The 12,447-nt window shown below is 49.2% G+C and overlaps 3 non-coding genes and 1 pseudogene across 3 annotated transcripts; 1 reads left to right on the top strand and 3 right to left on the bottom strand.

The window, feature by feature from the left end:
* Nucleotides 1-800: 800 nt before the first annotated feature.
* Nucleotides 801-2,801, top strand: LOC126516597 (uncharacterized; annotated as a pseudogene).
* A 5,309-nt stretch (nucleotides 2,802-8,110) lies between these two features.
* TRNAK-UUU (transfer RNA lysine (anticodon UUU)) lies at nucleotides 8,111-8,183 on the bottom strand. The gene has a single exon. It is a non-coding gene; the product is annotated as a tRNA-Lys (tRNA).
* A 1,452-nt stretch (nucleotides 8,184-9,635) lies between these two features.
* Nucleotides 9,636-9,708, bottom strand: TRNAK-UUU (transfer RNA lysine (anticodon UUU)). Its single transcript has one exon. It is a non-coding gene; the product is annotated as a tRNA-Lys (tRNA).
* A 2,019-nt stretch (nucleotides 9,709-11,727) lies between these two features.
* TRNAK-UUU (transfer RNA lysine (anticodon UUU)) lies at nucleotides 11,728-11,800 on the bottom strand. The gene has a single exon. It is a non-coding gene; the product is annotated as a tRNA-Lys (tRNA).
* Between the last annotated feature and the right edge of the window lie 647 nt (nucleotides 11,801-12,447).

Below are 12,447 nucleotides of genomic sequence, written 5' to 3' on the forward strand. Positions count from 1 at the left end.
AACAGGTATCCAATCCGGTGGGTCACTCTGGAGTTTGAGAACATCTCGTACGTATACATACAGTTTTCACTAAAATTTTCAATGGCCGATCGTGCATTGATATCCGCATTTCTGACCGCCATCCTCGTTTTCCACTCACTATGCAAACACAGTAACATGAACATGTCGCATGGCATTTCATCTGGATCTACGCATGGCAAAAATCGGATACCAAAGGTTGATACTGGCAAATCTTTCTTAAGTGTCCGCTTAAGAATGTCCCACTGGAAAACAGCATGGTGACAATCCAAAAAGATAAGTTCTATCGTTTCGGCCTGCTGACATATCGAACAGTGTAGTCACCAGGCGCATTAACGACAAGTACCTGCCGACTACACCCACCGAACAACACGCGCCGTACGGCGGCCTACCTAACACGAAGCTCGATCGTGACATCGACGTCGAGGAGGTACGCGCGGCCCTGCACGACCTCAACAGCCGGTCGGCAGGCTGCTCGGACCTCGTCGCGAACAAGGCGCTCAAGAACCTCGACGACGGCTCGAGTGAGAACCTCGCAAAATACTTCAACAAGTGCTGGAGTGCGGGCGCGCTTCCAAAGCTGTGCAAGACAGCCAAGACCATCCTGATTCCCAAGCCGGGGAAGCCGCCGGACACGGATAACCTCCGGCCCATCTCGCTCACGTCCTGCGTGGGCACAGTGCTGGAGCACGTCCTGCTCAACAGGTGGCAAGACTACCTGGAACGAGAAGGGCCCGGCCACAGTGGTCGGCTTCAGATAGCACCTAAGCACGCAGAACGCGATGCTGCAGCTCAAATACCAAATCATCGACGATGGCGGCAGCGCCTGCGACAACAAAGCAATCCTAGGGCTCGACCTGCAGAGCGCCTTCGATAAGGTGAAACACTCGGCGATTCTGTCCCAAGTCTCCAAGCTCAACAAGGACGAAAGATCCTACAACTACATCTAGGACTTCCTCAATGACAGGACCGCCGAGCTACGAGCCGGCGACCTACAGACGCAAGAGAAGGAGCTCGGGAGCATCGGCACACCGCAGGGATCGGTCATTTCGCCGATGCTGTTCAACCTGGTAATGATCGGAGTGGCCGAAAAGTTCGCGGACATCGAAGACGTCAGGCACACCATCTACGCGGACGATATCACGCTGTGGCTGACCGGTGGCAGTGACGCCCACATCGAGGGCGCGCTGCAAGCCGCCGTCGACGCAATAGAAGACCAGCTGGAAGGCACCGGACTGAGATGTTCGCCGAGAAAATCGGAGCTTCTCATACTCCCAGCTACCAAAAACAGCAGAGGCAAGACCACACAACGCGAATACGAAAAAATCAGAACCGTAACCAGATCCGGCAACGTGATCCCCGAGGTCGGCAAAATTAAGATTCTAGGCATGGTCATCGAAAAGCACGGAAGAAACGGCGAAACCATCACCCGTCTCACGGCAAAAGCAGTCAACGCGATTCGACTCCTCAAACGAGTCACTTCCCGGAAGGCTGGCATGAGAGAGGAGAGCCTAATTAGGCTCGTCCAATCCTTCATCATCAGCCACGTCGCGTACGTTGCAGCCTACCACAGATGGCTGCAACACGAACGTAACAAAATCAACGTGATCATCAGAAGAGCGTACAAGACGGCGCTGGGCCTGTTCGAGTCCACGAGCACGACCTGCTTTTTACAACTCGGGATACACATTACGCTCGACGAAATAGCCGAAGCGCAACGGACCTCTCAACTGGAGGGGCTGTCCATTACCAAAGCAGGGAGGAAGATACTGGACGACCTGGGAATAGGACGCTCGAACGAGGTGGAGATGAAGCTCCCCGTCCCCGAAGAGGTCCGATGTCAGATTAGAATCGACCCCATACCGAAGAACATGAATCACGAGTTCAACACGGGAAGAAGAGCGGCGAGGGCCAAGGCTCTCACTGACCAGCATGCCAACGCGAGCACGCGCGGTACGTGGACGCGGCCGAATACCAACGGAACGGCTTCGCAGCGGTCGTCATAGAGGAGTCAACCAGCGCCACAAGGACGGCAGCCAGCGTGAGAAGCGCCGGAGCGGAACAAGCGGAGGAGGTAGCCATCGCCCTGGCCATCGCCGACGCAGACTGCCACACGGTGCTGAGTGACTCGAGACAGGCGGTGCGAAACTTCGCCAAAGGCGAAATCAACAGGGAGGCCGAGCGCGTACTGTGAGCGGCCAAACTACAAGACAGAAAAGTAAGGCTCAAGTGGTTCCCGGCGCACGCGGGCGACGCGTCGGAACGCAATGAGAACCACAATGAGACGGCACACGCAGCGGCGCGAGCGCTAACCAACCGCGCTCCGGCGACAGACCGTCCGACGTGGTTCGGAACCAAGGACTGCATGACGGACTACAACGAAATCACGAAGGCTTACCGCCTGGCTGACTCTCCCACCCCCGCACCTGAGGCTGAGTCGAGCGGAGGCGTTACTACTGAGACAGCTCCAAACCGGATCGCTACCGAGCCCGGGACTGATGCATCGCATGTACCCCGAGGCATATCCGACCGATAAGTGTAGAGTCTGCCGGAGGTAGACGGCAGATTACACGCACATCTTGTGGGACTGCGTTAAAGATCCAGAAGAAGCAAAATCAAGAACGATCCCACCGCGGCTCGAGGCAGCCGCGATGAGCTACGACCAAGACGAACAGCTTTGGGTCGTCCAGCACGGGGCAGTCGAAAGGCAGGGACCCGGCAAGCCGGCAACGGCGAGCGGAGACCCGCGCCGAGTAACAGCGACTTCTTCGTATATGACGTAGGCCCTCGTCGGGGTGCGCGAGCGCCCAACTGCGGGCACTAATAAAGTTGGCTCCAATCCAATCCAATCCCCATGGGACAAAGATACCTTTACTTTGAAGCCATGGTTTTACAGCGAGCGTGCCTGTGTGCCGTTGGAAAAAGAAAGATTTGGATGACGCTCTTACTGGTATTTTTCGAATTTGTTTTAAAACATCTCGTTCTGGTTCTAGTTGATAGATGGAGCGATATAATGGTATTGGTAAAAAAAAACATCAATTAGGTATTTGTACAATTCTTTACGCGAAACTGTGCTCAGGTATTCTAAGGAGAATCGTGGCTTCAGTACTTGATGTGCGGATACTATTTCGCGCCAAAAGCTGCTCAGTGTTTCACGCGTATCTGTGTTTGACGACACAAGATATTCCGGGATATGACTACACAGACTCATGTGTATAACATTGTGCAAGAAAACATCGCTTTGGTCTCTCAGAAAGAAAAATGTCGAAACAATTTGTTTCAAAAATAAATGACACAGGCCAAGCACTCCGTTTCGCACGGAAAGAAGCAAGTTTGACCAACTGGTGCGTTCACAAGTAGAATTCCATATATACGTTGCAAACACTCTTTGTAATTTTTGGACACAAGTTCTGCTCATACTGAACACTTGAAGTACATAAAACACTTTTGCAACAAAAAACACATTACAGACTGTGGCGCGTGAAAACAGAAAAATTATGCCCTGCCCATTTTTCAGACTGATCCTGCAGTCTTTCTGTCTCTCCTGCCCAGTATTCTAAAGTACTTCGATAATGCTGAAGAGGAACCCGCAAGTATCTAGCAGGAATATTTGTCCATCACATGTTTTCATACGTCTCCGGCGCTTGACCCCAATTTTCATGCCAAACGCCCAGAGATTTATCCCAGCTAATGACACTTTCGGTAGCACTGCAGAATGATGTAGCATCCTTAACAGCTTCTTTCATACTGTCCTTGTCTTTGCAGAATATGGCTATGTCATCTGCATATTCCAGTATCTTCACTTCAGTAGCAGAAAAAGAATAACCATGCACCCTTGTATTTATGCGAATCTTTAAACATAAGGGTTCCAAATAAAGTGCAAGAAGATGAGACGAGCATGCACACCCTTGTTTTATACCTGACAGTACTGGAATGTTTTCACTTAAGGTGTTGTTGATTATAAGGTTTACTGCACACTCTTCATACACCATCTTGATGCCCTCAGTGATAACGCTACCTACATTACAATGTTCTAATACTAACTGTAATATGTCATGATTAACTCTATCAAATGCTTTGTGAAGATCCAGTTGTATCATAGCTATGTTGTCGCGAGCCATGTCACAGCATTCTAGGATAGTTCTAGAGGCGTGTATATTTGCGTAAATTGTCCTTCATTTGATGCCACATGTCTGGTGAGGTAATACGAGGTGTGTGATAACGCTCCGCAATCTCTTGGCGAGCACCTTTGTAAATATTTTATAGTCTACATCCGTAAGACATATAGGTCGATAGTCCTCAACAGCCAACAATTTCCTGGGATCATTCGATTTTGGAATGAGTACTACATGGCATTGTCTAAACGATAAAGGTGCCCTTTTTTATCATAGCACTCATTTATCATGCGATGTAACGCCTGTGCCAGCTCTTCCTTGAAGCACTTGTAAATGGCAGCCCCTAGTCTATCAGGCCCAGGTGCCTTACTGGTACTTAGTTCATCAATGGCCTGTTTTACTTCATGCACGCTGATTGACCGTCCTAGCGTTTCTCTTCATAGTCTAGCCTTGGCTTGAGCGACAGAAATTCCTTTTGAAAAGCTTCTGTATCTTTTATTTTTGGGCTTAGCAGTTTTTGATAACACTCAATAAACGCTTTCTCTATCAGTTCGTTGTCACCCGTCACTTCGTTTTTGTATCTTATTTCTTTTATCGCTTTTTTTTACTGCTTTCCTTTTTTCTTCACCGAGTGCCCGTTTAGTAGGCGTTTCCCCTAGCCATAGTCTTTCAGCCCGTGCTCTGACGATCGCTCCACGATGTTTCTTTTCATCAATCACTTCAAGCTTACTTTTTAGGTCACGTAGTTCTTTGCTAAAGTGTCCAGGGTTAGCACTCTCAACCGCAACCATATAATCTAACGTGCTATTAAGTTCTTTCTGTTGCTGTTTTTAAATGCTGCGCAGAACGCAAGCTCGTTCAATCGCCGCAATCTTTACTTCCTTTTTAAATTGCTTTCTAAGCGCTGTGAAATTAGAAGTTTCAACCGAGTATATTTCATCTATCTTTTCGTTTACTCTTTTAACAAAAACCTCATCGTACAACAGTGTATCGTTTAATTTCCACAAATTCAAACTGAACTTGGGTACTTTTGTCTTGGTTCCTAGTGTCGCTATCACCAAGCAGTGATCACTATGTGGCGTTCTTTACCTTGTATGTAGTAATGTGTGGCATGACAACTGCAGGAACATATATGCGATATAGTCTAGCGTGACTTACACCTTGGTAGTGCATATACTGCATGCGCTGGTCGCCGTCAAAAATGCAACCAACGTCGTCCAGTTCAAGTTCGTTTACAAGCGCGTTTAACAGTGTCTCACTTCCATCGCGGTAAGTCAATTTGTTGTCTCGTTCTTGCGGCCTGCACACGCAATTAAAATTTCCAAATAAAATTATATTTCTTTCGTACGTCATGCAGGCTCTCAGGCTTTCTATATATTCTACGCGTTCGTTAATGTTATTCGGCGCATACACACATACTGCATACCAGAAGAGGCGACAAAAGCTTAAGTAAATGACGAGTAGCCTACCGTCATCACTGCACTTGACACATTGCGCTAAAATATCGGCGCATTTTTGAACAAGTATCATTCAACCCGCTGAAGTTGAGACACACATACATTATACATATCCTTGAAAGGCTCGACCATTCCGGCCGTGTGCTCTTCGCTTTCCACTTTGGTTTCCTGCACTAGCATTATGTCAATGTCATTTTCCAACAAGAGACGGCTTAACTGGCACTGCCTCTTGCGGGATGCCAAACCCCTCACATTCAACGTTGCTGCACAAAGGCTAACTGTCAGATTAACAGCCATTTTCGGATTAGCAAACACAGAATGATACTCACATCTGGACAGGCAGTAATAGCAAAAACCAGCACACGTCACAATCTACTTGTCCTCTAGGTCAGTTCTTGTACTGAGGACAGGCTGGCTCAACTCGCTTCGCGCCCCGCTAAGGCGGGGATCATGTTGAACTCGTCCGCCTATCAGGCGGCACCTTCGGCTTTGGTTTGAGGACCAGTCGCCTCGTTATAGGCGCCTTCGGCGATGGCTCGCCACTGCTCGATGGTTTAGGTGAATCTTGAGATCCGTCGGCAGCCTCGTGAGGCCTCTTTGCAGCTGCTTTAGCGACTGCTATCATTTCGACATCCTCAATGACTTCGGTCCTGTCTTTCGCGGTCCTCTCCGACGTGCTTACTAAAAGCATGTCGGTTTTCCCAGTTACATTTTTGTCGTTAGACGGTTTCCCAAACACCACGCTCTTTGCCTCGCCAGACTGGCTGCCGCCGGGCCCAGTGGAGTTCTCCGGAAGTGGAGACGCCTCAGAAGATGTGCTGTCTACCGCCGGTTCTTTGGTCATTGCTCGGGATGCTGCATAGGCGTCAGCATGGTCCATTATGTGTTCAGCCATCTCGTCACCTTTAACTGGGCTTATTACCGCTGCCTAGGATCGCACGCAGTCTTGTTTTTCGTGGCCGAATCTTCGGCAGAGTGCACAACGTGGTATGCGACACTCGCGCCTGATATGTCCAGTTCCATTGCAATGGAGGCACAGCGGGCGTCTTCCTGGTACATGCACGAGCGCTAAGTTTTCCGCGACGCGCAGCTGATGAAGCAAGTCCTCAAGTGTAATTCCAGGTTTTGGCAAGAGTGTCGCCAAACGGGTGGTGGACCCTTTATCAATGCGTCCCGGTACTCGCCACTTTTCCCAGGTGACATGTGTTTCCCAGGTGACAGCTTTCCGTAAGGGGCTAACGCTGCTCGAACTTCGTCATCGGGAACGAAATGCAACAGCCAATAAAGTTTCAGTCTGATGTCTTGGTTGCACGGATCGTAAACGACGCAGGGTTGGTATTTCACCTTGAAACCTTCTGCAGCTAACATCTTTTTCTTCGAAGCTTCATCACGGAAGGTCACCGCCAATACACGGTTCATTTGGAAGGCACCAAGGGCCACCACTTCCGGCAGTGCAAGACACGCGAGCGCATCTCGAAAGTGCTCTACCCAATATGGCCTGGTTTTAACGTCCGCGTGCAAAAATATTGTGCAAAAAACTGATGTGCCGGAAGGCAGATGAGGCACACCAACTTGATATTCCGGGTAAGGCTTATCCGTACACCTCGTGCCACGGCCGATAGCCGCTGTAACCACCACTACGGAGCAAGGCATTCCGCGTCCGTTTACTGCGGTGGCCGGAGGTGGAATCACTGAGCTACTCGGGCTTGCAGGAACGCTTCCCAAACTTTCGTCTGCATAAAAAAAAGCGCTATTGGGAAAGACAAGGAGCTAAGCCATCACCCAGGGCGGTTAGGTTAAAAGCCTATTGTGTCCACGAGACAGAGCTACTCGTACCAGCTCAGAAGGATTCAAAACTTTCGTACGCATAGAAAAAGGAAAAAAAAACTCTGAGTGCCCTTCCACTGTGTGAAGAAGGATGACCAGTGAGGCTGTGCATGTGGACCCCTTAATGGCAAACGGCATCTCCTTCGCGGGTCGTCCCGGCATTGTACAATCTTCGGGATCGGGCTACGTATGGGGACTTCTTAATGCCTGCTTCACCTCCGCCGCGGGTCCGGCCTGTATTGCACTATCTTCGGGATCGGCCCACGTATGAGGAGGGCTTAACACTTGCTTCAGCTCCACCGCAAATTGGATGGGCATTACACTATCGCCGCGATCGGACCAAATATGGGGGCTTTTTTGCTTACCACGCCAAGGGCAGGAAAATTTCCTTTCATGGTACAGGTACACAGCTTCACAGTAAAATTTAGTCTCGCCAGAGCAGGACCACAAATCCTGGACCGTTAGGTTAAGCGCCTAACGCTCTAAACACTGAGTTTCTAGGGCTTGTAAGGAACACTGCCCAAACATTCGTCTGCTTAGAAAAAAGCACGATTGGGAAAGAAAAACAAGCTTAGCCATTGTCCAGGACCGTTACATTAGAAGCCTAATAGTCCATGAGACAGGGCTACTTGCACCAGCCCCGAAGGATTCAAATCTTTCGTACCCATAAAAAAGGAAAAAAAGTTACGATGTCGCTCGAGCAGGGGCTCTAACCCTGGACCGTTAGGTTAAAAGCCTAACGCTCTACCGACTAAGCGACTCGGGCTTGCAAGGAAGCTGCCCAAAGTTTGCATAGAAAAAGCACTATTGGGAAAGAAAGAGAAGCTAAGCCATTATCCAAGGCTGTTAGATTCAAAGCCTAACAGTCCACGCATCTCAGCTACTCGCAGCAGCTCAGAAGGATTCAAAACTTTCGTACGCATAGAAAAAGGAAACCCTCAGTCGGCATCCACTGTGTGAAGAAGGATGACCACCGAAGCTGTGTATGTGGGCCCCTTAATGGCAAACTGCATAATCGCCGGGGGTCGTCCCGGCATTGTACAATCTTCGGGATCGGCCCACGTATGGGGATTGCTTAACGCCTCCTTCACCTCTGCCGAGGGCCGTGCCGGTATTGCACTATCTTCGGCATCGGACCATGTATGGGGAGTGCTTACGCCTGCTTCACCTCCGCCGCGGGTCGGCCCGGCATTGCACTATCTCCGCGATCGGCCCATGTATGGGAAGTTCTTAAAGGGGCCTTGAACCACTTTTTATCGAAGTGGAGAAAGACACTTGAAGTGAAGATCGGCCATTTCAGAACCACTTTGCTGCAATAAGTACTTCAATGTGTTCAGTAGAAGCGGAGTTATCGGCAATCAAACACGGCCTCAGCTGTGCTCCCCTTCCTCCTCCAATGCCTTGCACTGCGAAGGCTGCGGCGACGTCACCGTGGTGCGCAGTTCAAATTTACGATTTGGTGCCTATGCAGCGCTAAACGAAAGCCAAACGCGGTTGTCCTGAGAGCCGCAGTGCGCTTAGCCACTGGACTCGTGGCGGCACCTCGAGGCGGCCGCGGTGTAGCCGAACGCAGCGGCCGATAGTAGCTGCGTATTGGAGTGTGCTTTCTGACGAAATAAAGCACACAGAGAAGAGCGAGGATCATGCGATTTTTCAAACGAGAGCGTTTGAGCAAAAGCTGACTTCGCGCCCCGCTTGCGAGCTCCACGGACCGCGTGCGACAGCAGAACTTGGCTGAGAGGTTCACAATAGCGTATGCTACCCGCAGACTAAGTTATTTCACCAAGCCCGAGGGGTGGTTCACGGCCCCTTTAACGCCTGCTTCCACTCAGCCGCGGGTCGGCCCGACATTATCTCCGCTTTCGGCCCACGTATGGGGAGTTTTTTGCTTACCACGCCAACCGCAGCAAAATTTCTGTGGACGGTAGAGGTATACAGCTTCACTGAAAAATTTAGTCTCGCGCGAGCAAGGGCACAAGCCCTGGACCGTTAGGATATAAGCCTAACGCTCTAAAGGGTGAGTTTCTTGGGCTTGTAAGGAACGCTGCCCAAACTTTCCACTGCTTAGAAAAATCACTATTTGGATAGAAAAACATTGTGGGCCATCGTGCAGGACCGTTACGTTAAAAGCTTAACAGTCCACGTCACAGTGATACTTGCACCAGCCCCGAAGGATTCAAATCTTTCGTACGCATTGAAAAGGAAAAAGTTGCGGTGCTGCTCGAGCAGGGCCTCGAACCCTGGACCGTTAGGTTAAAAGCCTAACGCTCTACCGACTGAGCAACTCGGGCTCTTTTTGGCTTTGTTGCCACTCCACGACATATCACAACAACACACATTCCATAAACGATATACAAAAAGACCAAACAAAAGGGAATGAATACAAAAACCGAACAATAAACAGTAATATACACATGCGTCACAGTCCGCTACTGTAGCATGACGTTGTCTCATTAAAATTCCTTGGCTGGTGTCAGGGGTTCAACCCTGCACAACCTCTCTGGAACAGGCTGTTGCAACTTCTGCACTACCACGTACTGCTGCATGCATTCACGGAAGTATACACGTGCCGGTCGTGCATCCGGATCACAATAGTAGCCCGCCATCCTTGCGCGCCACAAACAGTGGAGGCCCGTAAGCATGATGACGTCGTACTGGAAACCTTCGTCGTCATTTACTGCTAGAAACCTGATCCCGTGGAGATCTATCGGTAACTCCTTTTTTATAGTTCTTTGCAACACGTCCCAGAAAAAGACCCCTTCCCAACAGTCGATGCAGACAAGATCTATAGTTTCCGGTTTTTTACAAATAAGGCAATGTGTTCCCCATGGCATGTAGAACCCACGTAGTTCCAGGAAGATTTTAACTGGTAAAGTGCCGGTATGTAATTTAAAAAAGAATGATTTCGTGGCTGGTTGAAATGGCATCATCTTCACTCTTTTCAGTACGTCTAGACCTGGGCCTCCACTGTACACGGCTCTATACATGGGTACAAGCAAGACAGCGTCATACAAATCACGATATAGCTTTTTCCGTTTTGCACTCCACAAATATGCACTTGAAAAGCGAACACGGAAAAAGGAAACACTCTGAACTATTTCCAAAAAGAAATCACCGACTGGGTCCTGGCATTATTTCGGTACCTGCAACGAATTCGGGCAGTAATCTTGACAGCCTCATTTGGATCACTTTGCGCAGAAATAGGTTGTTTGTATCTCGAAAGAAGAAAAATCTGTTCACCAGTTGACGCAAGAAGAGGTGCGCCAACCCCAGACCGCCATCCTTCACACGCCGGAAGAGATTATCTCGGCTGCATCGCTCCCAGCTCGATGTTCACACGAATACAGCAAATACGTGGTGCAGTTTCCGCACATTAATCCGTGAGCACTATAGGCCCTGCATTACGTACCAGATCTTTCTCACGAGAAACATGTTGCTGGCTGTAGCTCTTCCGAACATTGACAAGTGACCGGCGTTCCATCGGTCGGCTTTTTCTTTTACTTCTTTTGTTCGCTCCTTCCAGTATTCGCTACTGTCCTTCTAGGCATCAAGGGGTGCGCGAAGGTACGAGCTACTCGGGCTTGCAGGGAACGCTGCCGAAAATTTTCCCTGCATAGAAAAAGCACTATTGGGAAAAAAAGAGAATCTAAACCATTATCCAGGGCTGTTAAGTTAAAAGCCTAACAGTCCATGAATCAGAGCTACTCGCAGCAGCTGAGAAGGATTCAAAACTTTCGTACGCATAGAAAAAGGAAAGTCTCAGTGCCCTTCCACTGTGTGAAGAAGGATGACCAGCGAAGCTGTGTATGTGGGCCCCATAATGGCAAACTGCATCACCGCCGCGGGTCGTCCCGGCATTAGACTACCTTCGGGATCGGCCCACCTATGGCGACTGCTTAACGTCTGCTTCATCTCCGCCGCGGGTCGGCCCGACATTGCACTATCTTCGCGAGCGGTCCACGTAAGGGGAGTTTTATTTTTTTGCTTACCACGGCAACGGCACGAATATTTCCTTGGATGGTAGAGGTATACAGGTTCACTGTAAAATTTAGCCTCGCCCGAATAGGAGCACAGACCCTGGACCGTTAGGTTAAAAGCCTAAAGCTCTAAAGACTGAGTTTCTAGGGCTTGTGAGAAACACTGCCCAAACTTCCGTCTGCTTAGAAAAAGCACTACTGGTAAAGAAATACACGCAAAACCATCGTCAAGGGCCCTTGCATCAGAAGCTTAACAGTCCACGACACAGCGCTACTTGCACCAGCCCCGAAGGATTCAAATCTTTCGTACGCATAGAAAAAAAGTTACGGTGTCGCCCGAGCAGGGGCTCGAACCCTGGACCTTTAGGTTAAAAGCCTAACGCTCTACCGACCTAGCTACTCGGGCTTGCAAGGAACGCTGCGAAGCTTTTCTCTGCATAGAAAAAGCACTATTGGGAAAGAAAGAGAAGCTAAGCCATTATCCAAGGCTGTTAGGTTCAAAGCCTAACAGTCCACGAATCTGAGCTACTCGCAGCACCTGAGAAGGAATCAAAACGTTCGTACACATAGAAAGAGGAAAATGTCAGTGCCCTTCCACTTTGTGAAGAAGGATGACCAGCGAAGCTGTGTATGAAGGTCCCTTAATGGCAAAGTCCATCTCCGCCGCGGGTCGTCTCGGCATTGCAATATCTCTGTGATTGACCGATGTATTTATTTATTTTATTAAGGAACCCACAGCGCTAAGGCATTACAGTGGGGGTGGGGGGGTTACAAGAAGAAATACATACGACACCTCTGCTCCTGTACAGTGTTAAAAGTGATAACAAAAGAGGAAAAACGAAAAAAAAGGCAAAGCCTTTAGCAATGCACATATACAATCTACAACATCAAAAAGAAAGCATCATTTGATTCAATTCTTACCACATCACTCGGCAGTCTATTCCATTCCCTAATGGTTTTAGGACAGAAAGGCATTCTAAACAATTCAGTTTTTGTCGCAAATTCACGGACCTTCAAATCGTGGTCAACACGATTGGATCTATAGAAAGGCTC

The sequence above is a fragment of the Dermacentor andersoni genome, chromosome 1 (assembly GCF_023375885.2).
Source record: "Dermacentor andersoni chromosome 1, qqDerAnde1_hic_scaffold, whole genome shotgun sequence".
In the NCBI taxonomy this organism is placed as follows: Eukaryota; Metazoa; Arthropoda; class Arachnida; order Ixodida; family Ixodidae; genus Dermacentor; species Dermacentor andersoni.